Raw genomic sequence first — 12862 nt, 5'->3', positions numbered from 1 at the left:
TGTTTATAATAGGATATTGGGCATGAATGACAGGAAATGTTATCACAAGCTTAAAATACACAGCTAAGTATAAATATTAAGGCAGTAAAGCATTACCAGGTTTGATATTCCTTGTCATCATTACCAGTGGTTGCTACAGTACGTATAAAGGTTTGAACACCTGGCCTTGATCCGGGAGGGGTCCATACTGCTGTAATGAAATAATAATGCTGATATTAAAGAATATACAGTAATGCAGTGCAGAGGACGTTAGAGGTTAGAGAGACAGAGATGGGTGACAGGCAGTGTTTCATAATGCTCCAATTCCATCATGGGATCCAGAAAAAGATATGCACAGTAAAGCACGTCTCTATGGTCAGTGTCAGCTGAGCTGCAGGTTACACACCAGGGGCACCCCAAATAAAAGCCACCTCTTTTTTTTTTTTACAGTACTTTTGTCGCTGCAGAGCTGTGACAACTGCTGTGAGTCTTGTGCATAAAGTGAATGGTTTCCCTGGGTTTCTTGTGCATTATTTAGGTCGTATTTATGAGGTATATGTTGGTTGCTGACCTTGGAGCAAATCTACACTCGCAATTGAGCAATACTTGTAATCTGAAGTAGCAGACAATATCACTGTAGTTAATGATTAAAATCATTAGTTTGGTGACAATTCCCTTATGCCAGTTTACCATGGTATTTTTGCACTGTATTTTTGCAGGTTTACTTTGCTTTTTCCACGGTAATACCATGCATTTACCATAACTTACCCTGGTTTACCATGTTTATTAATACATTTTACCATGCCTCGCTGTTCTTTACATTGCTTTGCTATGCTTTACCATGCTTTCACTATGCTTTGTTACGCTTTGCTATGCTTTTACTATGGTAAACTTTTATAAGGGTTGTTCTCAAAGTTGATTCTGATAAACATGATTTAACCCTACATGCATATCACGCATCTACTATAGTACTGTATGTTATTAAATATGCTAACAATTGAATCAATAAACTAGCCATAATTGAAATATTCATTCAACCAGACATAGAGATACCTGTCGGTAGTTTGAAAACCATTATTAAAAAATAAAATATATTTGCAGTTAGAACACAGTGACAATAAGAGTTATATAATACAGCACATTGCCATCTGCTTATAGGAACATATCCCAATGGGTTTTCTAGTCGTGCTGCATTCAGAAGAAAAGACCCATTAACGTTACTTAGTACGCTATACTCTGCTGCATGCCCATGGAAATTTAGAATTTCAGACTATACTGAGATTATTAAAGGCCACTCATGTAGGAGTGCTTATCTTAAAAGTATTTATAAACACTGTACTTATTATATTCATAATGTAACAGATATGCCAGCAAAGCACAAATATACAAACACAATAGGTGTATTGTTCAGTGCAAAGTGAATTCTCCAAACGACTGAATTATACAGTGTGCCTGTCACCTGATAACGGCTATAACCTTCTGACTCTCAGCCCTTGGTCTGATTTTGATGCTGACTGAAAAGAGATGTCTATCTGGTGCCAATTACAAGTTATTTCCAGTGAAATCAGCATGGTTTACATTGAACAAAGTTGAGGTAATATGGAAATGAGCTTTGTATTGTTTCTAAAAGACTAAAATAAAAAAGGAGGGTGGAAAATAAGAGTACATCAAACACTGTACAGATCTTGTGTGTTAATACTGATACATCGTGTCAGCTATAGCCAATCTGCTGGCAGAATGTTAAACTGCAACAGCTCTTCTATATGTTCAAAGTTCAATGTTTCTGTAGCCCATTTAAGAATACTGTGTACAGTATGTTCCATATTTAGTTACATGGTTTTAAAGTGAAGGAATACTATTGTATAACATACTCCAAATTTGGTTGAGACTTGGCAAGACTCAATGTTTATGGCATATTCAAAACACAAGTGTGTAACTGCTATCCCACACTGGATTCTCAGGTATTCAAGCTATGCTGCTTTCTGGGCAGTCAACTCTGAGGACCTTTTCATTCCTGTATACATGCATAGCCTCAGTTTGTGGTGAATAATCTCAAGCCATTGTTTAAAGTCAATGCCTGGAGATAAATTTTGCATATACTTGATGAGACGATAAGTAATTAAAATTTTTGTCTTGTTTTTAAATGTCAAAGATGGAAATGAATGGTGGCGATACAGTGTATAGTACCTAATGTAATAGTTTATGACCCACTAGGACCCATGGTGGTCGTTCTATGATTGTTTGTGCGTGAGTGACTCGCCTCCTAAGGGCTAAATAAGGACAATACTAGAAAAGACTTTCTATAAATGTTTTATTGGTGCATAATATAGATGACAATACTTGATTACAATAATATAATGGACAACATGTGTATGACTAACACTTTGGGTCACACCCTTTGTTTAATGCTCTCTGTGTATAAACCACACACCTCTTGTATAGCACTCTGTTATAACACCAAACTAGAATATTATATAGAATACTATTACCCGAGTATACTACACATCTTGTATATAACACAGCCCGTATAGAAAAGGGAGGATTTCTCCTGATATTTGGTAAATGGTTTGTGTAATAATAAAGAGTTTTTCTTCTTTTCTGAATTGCAGGAGTCTTCAAGGAAAGGTAGGCATTATCCCTATTTCAATATAGGGTCTAAAAATGTAATTGGAGATGAAAATAATATAAGATCCCATGTAGATCTTGCCACAAGTGGCCCCCAAGGTCTGAGAGCTTTCTGTTGTAAACTCTCTTTTCATACTGATCTTGAGTAAGTGCAGGAGTCAATCTATCCCTGCATTCAACATGTCCATTCTTGAGTGAGTGTAGGAGTCAATCTATCCCTGCATTCAAAATATCTGATCTGAGTCAATCTATCCCTGCATTCAACATGTCCATTCTTGAGTAAGTGCAGGAGTCAATCTATCCCTGCATTCAACATGTACATTCTTGAGTAAGTGCAGGAGTCAATCTATCCCTGCATTCAAAATGTCCGCTCTAGAGTAAGTGCAGGAGCCAATCTATCCCTGCATTCAACATGTCTGTTCTTAGTCAATCTATCCCTGCATTAAACATGTCCATTCTTGAAATTAGCTCATTATTCACAGCAGCATCCAAAATAACAATTTCCTTGTGGGAGTGACAATATGCACGCTTATATAAAATTGACTTTCAGAAAACTACAGTATACACAGCAAGACACTATACACAGCCAAACATCCCTGTTGTGTGTGTGTGGTGCCACCCATTGTGTCTATATTCAGGTCTCGCTTTTGCCCTACGCTGTGCCTCCTATCCACTTACTAGTGATATTCAGCCAACTCTTTCTTTATTGCAGTGACAATGTGTTAACTATACAGATGGACTCTGTGGTGTACTGCACATTGCAGCAGTTTAATATGAGCGAGAGAGAATTGAAACCTTTCCATAAAGGATCAAATTAACTTGATAACAATATTGCCTTTTAAACAGTTTAACTGATGATGAAGTGTCAGGTGTAAGCAAAAAAAAAAAGGTAATGTAGGTAATTGTTCATCATTAAAGGTAAAACAGCTTTTTCCATCCAGCTGAAGAAGGACTTGTAGTCCGAAACATCCTGATATAATTGATTTTTTCTTTTTTTTTATTATCAATGATTCACATTTTTGTGTATCTACATTACCTTTCTCTTTTTGATTTTGTACATTTTGGTACCCAGCAGTTTTCCTTTTAAAATAAAAATAAAATAAGAAAGAGAGCAACACTATGAAATTATTATTCTGGAGCTAAACCAGACATAAAAAAGGACATTACCGGGCTCTAAATCTGTGAAAATCACCCTGTTAAGAATAATAGACCACTCAGTGGAGGTGCTATGTTAGAAGTGAAAGAGCAAATCAGTATTGTGCAGCTCCAGATGCATTATTCTAATCTTACATGGAACAGTGAAACAGGTGATCATGCAAAAAAGGTCAGTGAACAAATATTAGTTTGCACGAACGCATATGTAATAATTGGTCTTCATTAAACATTTTGCTCAAAGCAGTACACAGTCTTCATTCAACATTCACCCGGAAACAATGCATTTCGTTACTATGGCAGGGCAGGGCCCTGCCTGTAAATAACATTGGTTTGTGGTGTTTTGGTGGTGGTTGGCAGGGATAGGAAATTAACCCCATCCCTGCCACAGTTACTTATACATTTTCAAATTGTTTTCAGTGTAGAACAAGATAAAATCTGAAAAAGGTACCTAAATTAAATGGTTACACTTTACATTAAGTGTCTCTAATTACTGTGTGCTTACATTGTAGTTACTTAGTATGTCTGTGTGTCCTTACTCATAATTACAATGTTATCATGCACAGTTACAATGTACTTAATCTGTAAATCTGCATGTTATAACCCTAATACTAACCCCAACCCTTACCCTAACACTAATCTTAACCCTAACCATTTTATGATACAATTGGGCACGTGCATATATCGTGTAAAAAGATGTACACATTAAGTGCATTGTAATGAGAGACAGTTAATGTAAAGTGTTACCAATTTAGCATAACGGTAAACATAAAGCAGTAGCATCGTAATATTGAGCTTCCCTTCCTCTCTTCTCGTAGTACTGAACACATGTGGCACTGCAGCACAGCATGTAACACATTTCTGTCATCTAATAATCCAACAAAGACCAAAATTAGAAAACACATGCATAGTAAATGTCTCACTTCGGTAGTACAGTATTTCAATAAGAGATTACAGGAATGTCCAATTCCCAAGTATATGATTACATGCTTAGCTACTACATTTGCAGACAGATATCCTCCAACAGTAAATGCAGCAGTATTTACCTTAACATCCTTTACTACAAAATCTTCAATCACTAGTATGTAGTAGGTAGTACCTTTTTGTTTGTCTCTCAGTGTTTTTAAACTTCCCCGCTCTCTACGGTGTTAATGCTTTACTGGAAGTATTTGGAGGTAGTACAGCTCTCATCATTCATTGATTGAATAGGCTTTCAACTTTTTCATTCATGAAAGAAAAAACATTAATATTGAAATGTTTGAATACCATTCATTCAAAACAACATGGTATTTGTTTTTCCAGACCCTGCCTGGCCTTAAGCTGTCTGCATTATGTGTACAGCAAGTTAATGCAGCTTCAAAGGTGGGAGTCATAATCAATATCCGCCAGAGTCCTTGAACATGAAAACATTTATGTGTCAAATATTGACTACACAAGGCTAACAGGAAGATGCCCCTCAAATGTATGTATTCCACTTGAGTTCTGAAGCAGCGAGGAAGGGAACTGGGACATAAGGATCCATTTCCTGACCTGCTCTCAGAATTTCTAATATGGTAACAATCCTGGCACCATACAGAAAGTGCATTGTTTTCACATAGCAGTGAAAAGTAGCAACAAGAAAAGTCAAGACCGTTGTACAAAGCAAAATATTTGCTGAGAAATGCCCCAGACCAAAAAAAACAAAACAAAAAAACACACAAAAAACATCAACCATGAAATGAGAGATAAGCACAGGGATACTCGTACATAGGCCTGAACTGTTCTTGGCTTTTGTATTCATCCCCCAAAAAAGTAAAACAGCCAAATCTGGACTGGATTACTTGGTACAGCTGCAAAGGAAGCTATCACAGAAAGGTTCAGTGTTTTCAGTTTCTATGCTCAAACTAGCTTCACTGCTTCAAAAGCATTCTGATGACTCTGGATAGTGTGTTAACAGCAACATTTATACAGCACTACGGATGCTGTACTATCACAGAGTATAGTGTCAGGAAAGTCCACACCCTGGAATGCCTGCTGTCTTGCCTGCACCTGTCACGACTCAGTACCCTTGCTGACCACAACGTGTCGATCAAGGGCTGTATTCCTTCTTGAACGATAACCCTGCAGACATTGGATGGGTATTTAAATAAAACCCCAGGCAACTAATTAAACAAGTTTTGCAACTTAATTAGCAAGGTGCTAAAACATTGTTTGTCTCAATGAAAATGTATTTAGATGTTTGGTTGGCATACCAAGAATACTTGCATGAAGAATACATCTTTTTTTGTTTCATCTCCAGCTAGGTGATTCTCTTGCAGTGAGACTAAAAGAGCCATCTGCATTTATAAAGCTGCTGAAGCCCCATTTGGTGGTAGCTTACAGAGTTCAGGTTCCTGGAAAGATCAAAAAGAGAAACTATAATTCCAGAATTAAGCATCACATGAGACCTGAAGGCCGCTGACAGACTTTGAACTTTACCTATTTATTGGCAAATTCTTCATCATCATCATCATCATAATGGAAATGATAGTATAATCTCAATATATTGGATCTACAAAGCAATACGTAAATACAGAATCTTTACAATCTTTACAATATAGACCCCTGGAATTTAGAGAGAGCACATTTTTTTTGAACGGATGCTTTATGGAAATAAAGTTTAAAAAAAAAAAAAATCTAAATGCCCCTTGGTTTCCTCTTAAAAGGTCCAGCTGTATAATATATTGGTAACATATTTTGTCTTTTTTTACCTTCATATAGAACATCAAGTGTTGTACAGTAACACGCACACATAGTAATCCCATGTAAAGCATTAATTCAGATTTCAATTTTTTGTGGAAGTGCAGAATATGTGACTTCAGTCAATAACGCCACACACAAAACCCACAGTACACTATTTCAGTCACATGTGCTGAAAACACTGCAGTCTGAAGCTGGATTGTATAGCTTCACCTGTAGAGGGCCTTGCTGAGCTGAGGTACAGTACTAGTGGGTAATGTATAGTTAGTTCACTTGTGTGAGGGTTTTTTTTCATCATATAGGTATTGTGCATACAGAGCGGATTTTGGATTAATAATCTGTAAATTAGGTCTTTGCTTCAGAATTATCTTAAAATGACCTCTTTTCTGTTGTCCTGTGAAAGGAATCTTTTACTTGGACTGAAAAAGACGTGTAGATCAATCTTAAAAGAAGCTTTACACCCCCACCCCCACCTCATATGACAGTTATACATGTTCTATATGAAACTGATTTATGAACATTTTGATATTTATATAGAAACTAAATACATCATGGCTATGAATATAAGCCAAGAATGTAACTCAGCTATTTCATGTAGCTAAACAAAACCTTTCCGTGTAACATATAGCAAGACACTGACTGAATACTTTCATGATGTAATCATTTAGAATAAGCACTTAACAAGTCAGAAACTGGTGGACTAAGCTGGCAAACTTACCAGGGCCAACCGGAGGACCCATTCAGAATATTATATGACAATCTTCTGGAAGGGGTTTCCAAGTCTAAGTATATCATAGTCAACTTACTGAAATAGTATTTCAGGTTATCGGTTGCTGAGGTTTTATTTAGGGAACCCCTCTTCCTTTACAGTTTGGCACAGACAGAGCACACAGTACTGCAGACTCTGAATAGGCTGCACTATCTCACTGGAGAAATTATACAGCGAACTGAAAGTGAAAAGGAAAGCAGGTGATTGTTTAATCAATGCGAAACAAAGCTCAGTGAGACACGTCAAGATAGCCACTCTCCTTGCTCGGATTCAGAATCAAAATGGTAAGCAACGTAGAAGCGAATGCAGTTTTTGTTTCTTCAGCTTGCAGTAGGGCTTCGGCTTTCTGTAGTTGTGTATTTTGTCCCACTTTGCAGTTTTCTGGCAGGGCTGGCTGTTCGGCTTGTTTATTCAGCGGGGTTGTGTGTTGCTGAAACAAATGTTAAAGGACCACTCTTTAAAGGAAAACTCCTCCGCAGCATCTGATTATGACGCCTACAAAAGATTAACAGATGTTAGAATTGTCTTCACTCTTTGATTAAATTGTTTACTGTGGCTTTTTACTGGGCTGAATGGGGTGGTGATGTGTGTCTTTAATTCCCGGGTGAGGGATACTTTCGCATATTGTCAATTGAGTTTGTTATAATACATTTAACAACAGCAGAAAAGGAAATGGAAAAGATCTCCGAATGACAGATTGAACCTTTGTGCAGTATAGGAGTGAAGCACACGTGATATTTATTTTGCAAGGAATTGCATGCCTTTTCTTTAATTGTTCTTTATAAGAAAGAGTCAAAACCTTGTCTACTTCCCAATTGTGACGACACAGTTTAGTTCTGAAGATTGTTATCTTGGTAAAACTGGAGAACATAATCTGTAATCAAATCAAAAGTTATGGATATTGATCTTTTATGTAATAACCTAACAAACCAAGGCACATATGTTTTATTATTGTAACTAACTTACTTACATGTATGGCACTGTGGGATGCAAGCAGACAGGGCCCTGCTACTGCTTGCAAATAGTGCTTTGTTATTGTGTCTCTACAGAGAGGGTATTTTCAGCACTGGCTTACAGTATAGGAAAACAACCTTCTAAATTCTACTTTCAGTACGAGACATACATATTCCATATATTTGTTTTCAGATAAAATACTGCACTGCAATCTCTTCATCAGGTGTGTCACGTAAGATGAAAGAAACTATTTCTTAATGGAAATGTGGGTGTGCACTAGAAAACACCCTGCTAACAATACTGCAGTAGTACAGAAGAGGTGTGTGGCTGACTTTGAATCAAACAAAAATGGTGGATTTGAAGCAACGTAGTGCACTTGAGAAACTGATTTTGGAAAACACATTATTATTCAGAAGATAGCATTAGACATGCAATTTGAATTGGATCATATGGATTAGATGAAGTGGATAGTGGTTGCTTCTGTAATTGCTTTAATTATGTTGCGTCTTCATAGAGACTCTTTGTGATAACAGGGGAAAGGCCAATCTTTATTCCCACCAGCTAATTATATATATATATATATATATATATATATATATATATATATATATATATATATATATATATATATATATATATATATATTTTAAACATTTGGTAGCACTCTTTTTATGCAAAATGTATATTTGCATTTGTATGCATATATTGCATCCTTCTGTTATAATGTATTATTCACACAGATAGTATGTTTTTACAAAAAAAATATTAATGATAATAACTGCTGGTAAAGGCTCGCAAGTGGCTCACCTGGTAGATGCACCCTGGCTGTGTGAAACTGCAGTCTTCACTGGGGATTCTACAGAAGGAGTGGCTTTGGCACGTCTGCAGGTTTGGGAGACAGTTCTCGGTAAGTAAGGGCAGTTTTTACTGTGCTGTTATGCATTTAATTTCAAGCAGGTAGTTTTGGCAGATGTAGTTCTGGATGCATTTCAGAGGTGGTCTAGTGGTTAAAGTTGGTGTGCAAGTAAAAATAACAGCAGGCAGCAGCTTGGAATATATAGAAACAGAGCAAGTGTAACAGTCAGATTTTCTGCACACTCCTGTTTCATTGGACATACAGACTATGACGATACATGTCCTATCCTAGCTGCCTCTCGGTAGAGAGAAACAAAGTGGATATGTACAAGTTGCAAACAGAAGGCAGGGAGTGTTGTAAACAAAATGTTTGTACATCTCAATGTACCGTACTCCTGAAGCTGCAATAAATAAATAAATACATTATGAAATAATACATTTCCTGAGGTAGTGCCATTGACAGACTGAAAATATTAGTTCCTGTTCAATTTCGAAGATGACCACCAAACAATACTTTTGGGATATGCCTGCTTGTCAGGTATTTGTTGAGCATTTTATATCAAATCTGCCGATAGGCCCCTCCGTGAGTGTAGCACTAATCTCTTCCTGTTGTGTGATTGACTCTCTTAAAGAGCGCTCTCTCTCTTTCTCTCTTTCTCTCTCTCTCTCTCTCTCTCTCTCTCTCTCTCTCTCTCTCTTGAGTTTTTTCAGCAGTTCCGTTGAAATTTTATTGCTGGAAGTTGGCTTGCCACTTCCCTGGAATCAGAAACTCAGCAGCTGAAGGCTGAGCTTAACGCTACACAACTGCATTTTGTTTAAAAAAAACAACAACACAACTTTATGCTTTATACTTGAGCACTTAAGCAGGCAGCAGACTTCCACCCTGCACTTGCCCCATCCCCACCACCAGCGCCTTTCCCAGAGGAGACTCTGGCTTTGCCGTTGGTTGCTCCAGAGGTTTCAGAGCAGTATGTGGTGATGAGCAAGGGGAAACAGGACTTTCTGTCTATATCGGCTTCCTGGGAAGAGGAGTCCTTCCCACGGGAAGAGACTGAAGACCCAGACCTGACCCAGGTAACGGTCCCCCAGCTCTGATCTTGCCTCAGAGCCTGAGGTTCCAGTGTAATAATATAAAAACTCATCTTGTTGTACTGCAAAAGTTGTTTGAAAAGATACAAATAAAACAGGTTGTGCTGTACAGATTCCTGTCTCTGACAGTAGAAGAGAGCGAGGGACCGTAAACTGAACTTGGACCTCAGGTTTGATGATTACTGTATGCGGTCCAGAAAGAAAGTGAACATGTGGCTTAGGTGGTGATTAACTTTTTGCCAGACTTTCCGCACATACTGTTGGATATGTCAGCACCTAAGGGTTTCTGATTTCCAGGGATTATTTTTTTTATATAGTTTCTTCGAATTCTCTGAATTACTTTTGACTACATTAATTGGTCTGCTAGTTTTAATCCCTTAATCTTTGCTGGCACAGCCCTCTCTGGTGCGGATCATGTAGGCTTGTGGTTTTCCCAGGGTCTCACATGACAGACCCAGGGCTTTTCAAACCCATCCAAAGGTACTTGCATTAGCATTACTTACAAAGGTAGATATTTGCATAAAGGCACAGTTGAAATATTTCTGATCTCCTGGAGGTTTTTCAGTCCTGTGATTACCTCTGATTTTTATTTAATGTAGCTGTGACAAACAAACACTGGACTAAAAGGGCTTAGGCCAAGACAGGAAGTAATAACAAAGCTCATTGGAGTTTAATCCTCTAGTATAAATCTCCCACATTACATGAATATGTACAGTGTTCTTTGTAGAATATTTGTTTAATTTTATACATGGTTCTGTGGTTGTTTGTGTGTGTGTGTGTGAGTTTTTTTTAGCTGTCTGTGCTTCAGTTGTGCAGACTGTGAGAAAGTCTTTAGCAGAGTGTTCATCACAGACAGGCATGTGTTTGCATGTTCCAGTTTCTGATGAGAAGCAGTTACAAAACTTTCACACCCAAGCCTAGACTCAAAGCAAACGTATTCAGGGATGTGGAAATGGAAATCTTCTATTATTTTGTTATTTATATGTATGTGTGTATGTATGCATGTATGTATGTATGCATGTATCTATCTGTCTATCTATCTATATTTTTTTAAAGCACAACTTCAAAAGCAGCACCCGTGTTCAGGAGCAGCTCTTCAGTATTAGTTCCTATTGTAGATGTAACTAACTCAGCTAGTATGGCTTCATAGAAGTAGAAGCCACACACAATTACAAAAAAGAAAAGATAACTAAGAATTGAATTAAAAAAAAATTACTGTGAATCTTTAGGGTAACAGTAGGGAGGTATCAGTAGCTAAAAAAAATTCAAATCAGTTAATAAGCAGTTTTCATTTTCAAATTTTATTTACTTTTGTAAACCTCGCTCAATAATGCCTAAAATTCACTTCAGATTGCATGGCTGCCCTCATTTTTACACAAAGGTGCTGTCTGTGAAAAGCTAATAAGTGATCTCATCTCAGTCATCCTGCTCTGAGTGGCCTGAGATCCTCACCACAGTCAGCAGTAACTGAAACCTGAGACATCCTGACCTTGGAGTCTCAGAAATAACAATACTGATACAGCAGGACTCCTTCTGTAAGCACAGGGGTTACTCCCCTCATAGTGCATAGTGCGTTGTATTCTCCACATGTTCCTGTTGGTTCATTTTGCTACATTCAGAACCAAACAGCGCCGGTGAGTGCAGCAGTGAGGAAGCACTTGCTAGCTGCTATGTATTGAACCCCACTCTCTCCATGTTCAGCTTCCAGTTGACCCATACTGCATATGTAATAAGAAATCCTTGCATTATAAGACCTTCTGATATATGAAACTTAAAATATATACTTTTCCCTAAGAAGCAGCACAGGCCTGGAGGAAACCTTTGCTATATAGTTATACTGGGTCATGTGCTGTTTGAACCAATCAAATAAGTGGTGTCTATTTGTTGCAAAAACAACATGAGGCTTTCCTGTTCAATACTGATGCTTTTAAAAGTATTCTTTGCAGATCGCCCCAAAGTATAAACACACACACACACACACACACACACACACACACACACACATACTGTGTGTATATATATATATATACACACACACACACACACACACACACACACACACACACACACACACACACACACACACACATATATATATATATATATATATATATATATTATAGACATTCAAATCACATTACAAATGTTGTTTTTAGCCACATTTTCCATTGTGTTCCCATTTCAGTCAGCTTTCTTTTAGATGATCAGTTGTGTGCACAATATGCCTGTTTGTTTAGCACACCCTTGACAACTGGACAGCTTTCTTTCAAGCCCAGGAAACTGAGAAGGACTTTGCTACAGAGCTAACAGACACAACTGTGGGATGGACATGTGTGTGGAACAAGTCTGCCAACAGCATGAAGTACATGCTTCCGGGGACAAATGAAGCTGTTTGCTACAATCTAACCATTGCTTTAAACACAAAATCCTGAGGTAAAACTTAGCAAAATAATGAGAAGACAAGTATTTCAAATTCATCTCTGTGTTGTAGTTTAACTCATGAATTTCACTTGTTATTGTATTGTATTGTCAAAGATCTGAAGTGACTTCCCTGGGGTAACTGCAATGCTTTTTGTTGTTGTTGTTAGCTTAAATCTCCTCCGAGCAGCACAATGGTATTTAGTCCAAGAACCAGTTTATTCTTCTCACCACACAATAGCAGAACTGCAAACGAATTGCAGTGATGGATCCTGTAATTACTTCCACCCCCTATTTTGTTTT

At 37.6% G+C, this 12862-nt stretch overlaps 1 protein-coding gene across 5 annotated transcripts in view; it reads left to right on the top strand.

Moving 5' to 3' along the window:
• LOC121322372 (nck-associated protein 5-like) overlaps positions 1–12862 on the top strand; it is a 204984-nt gene that overhangs the window by 14874 nt on the left and 177248 nt on the right. Inside the window, exon 1 of one of the 5 annotated variants that reach the window (XM_041262229.1) lies at positions 7361–7527. The exons of the other annotated variants lie outside the window; for them this stretch is intronic. The gene's annotated coding sequence lies outside the window, so the exon portion shown is untranslated. Of the gene's footprint in view, positions 1–7360; positions 7528–12862 lie in introns of those variants that run through there. 5 annotated transcript variants of the gene reach the window in all.

This window comes from Polyodon spathula, chromosome 10, assembly GCF_017654505.1.
Source record: "Polyodon spathula isolate WHYD16114869_AA chromosome 10, ASM1765450v1, whole genome shotgun sequence".
NCBI lineage: Eukaryota > Metazoa > Chordata > Actinopteri > Acipenseriformes > Polyodontidae > Polyodon > Polyodon spathula.
The sequence above is the reverse complement of the archived record's forward strand: the minus strand, read 5'-3'. Positions and strand labels throughout refer to the sequence as shown.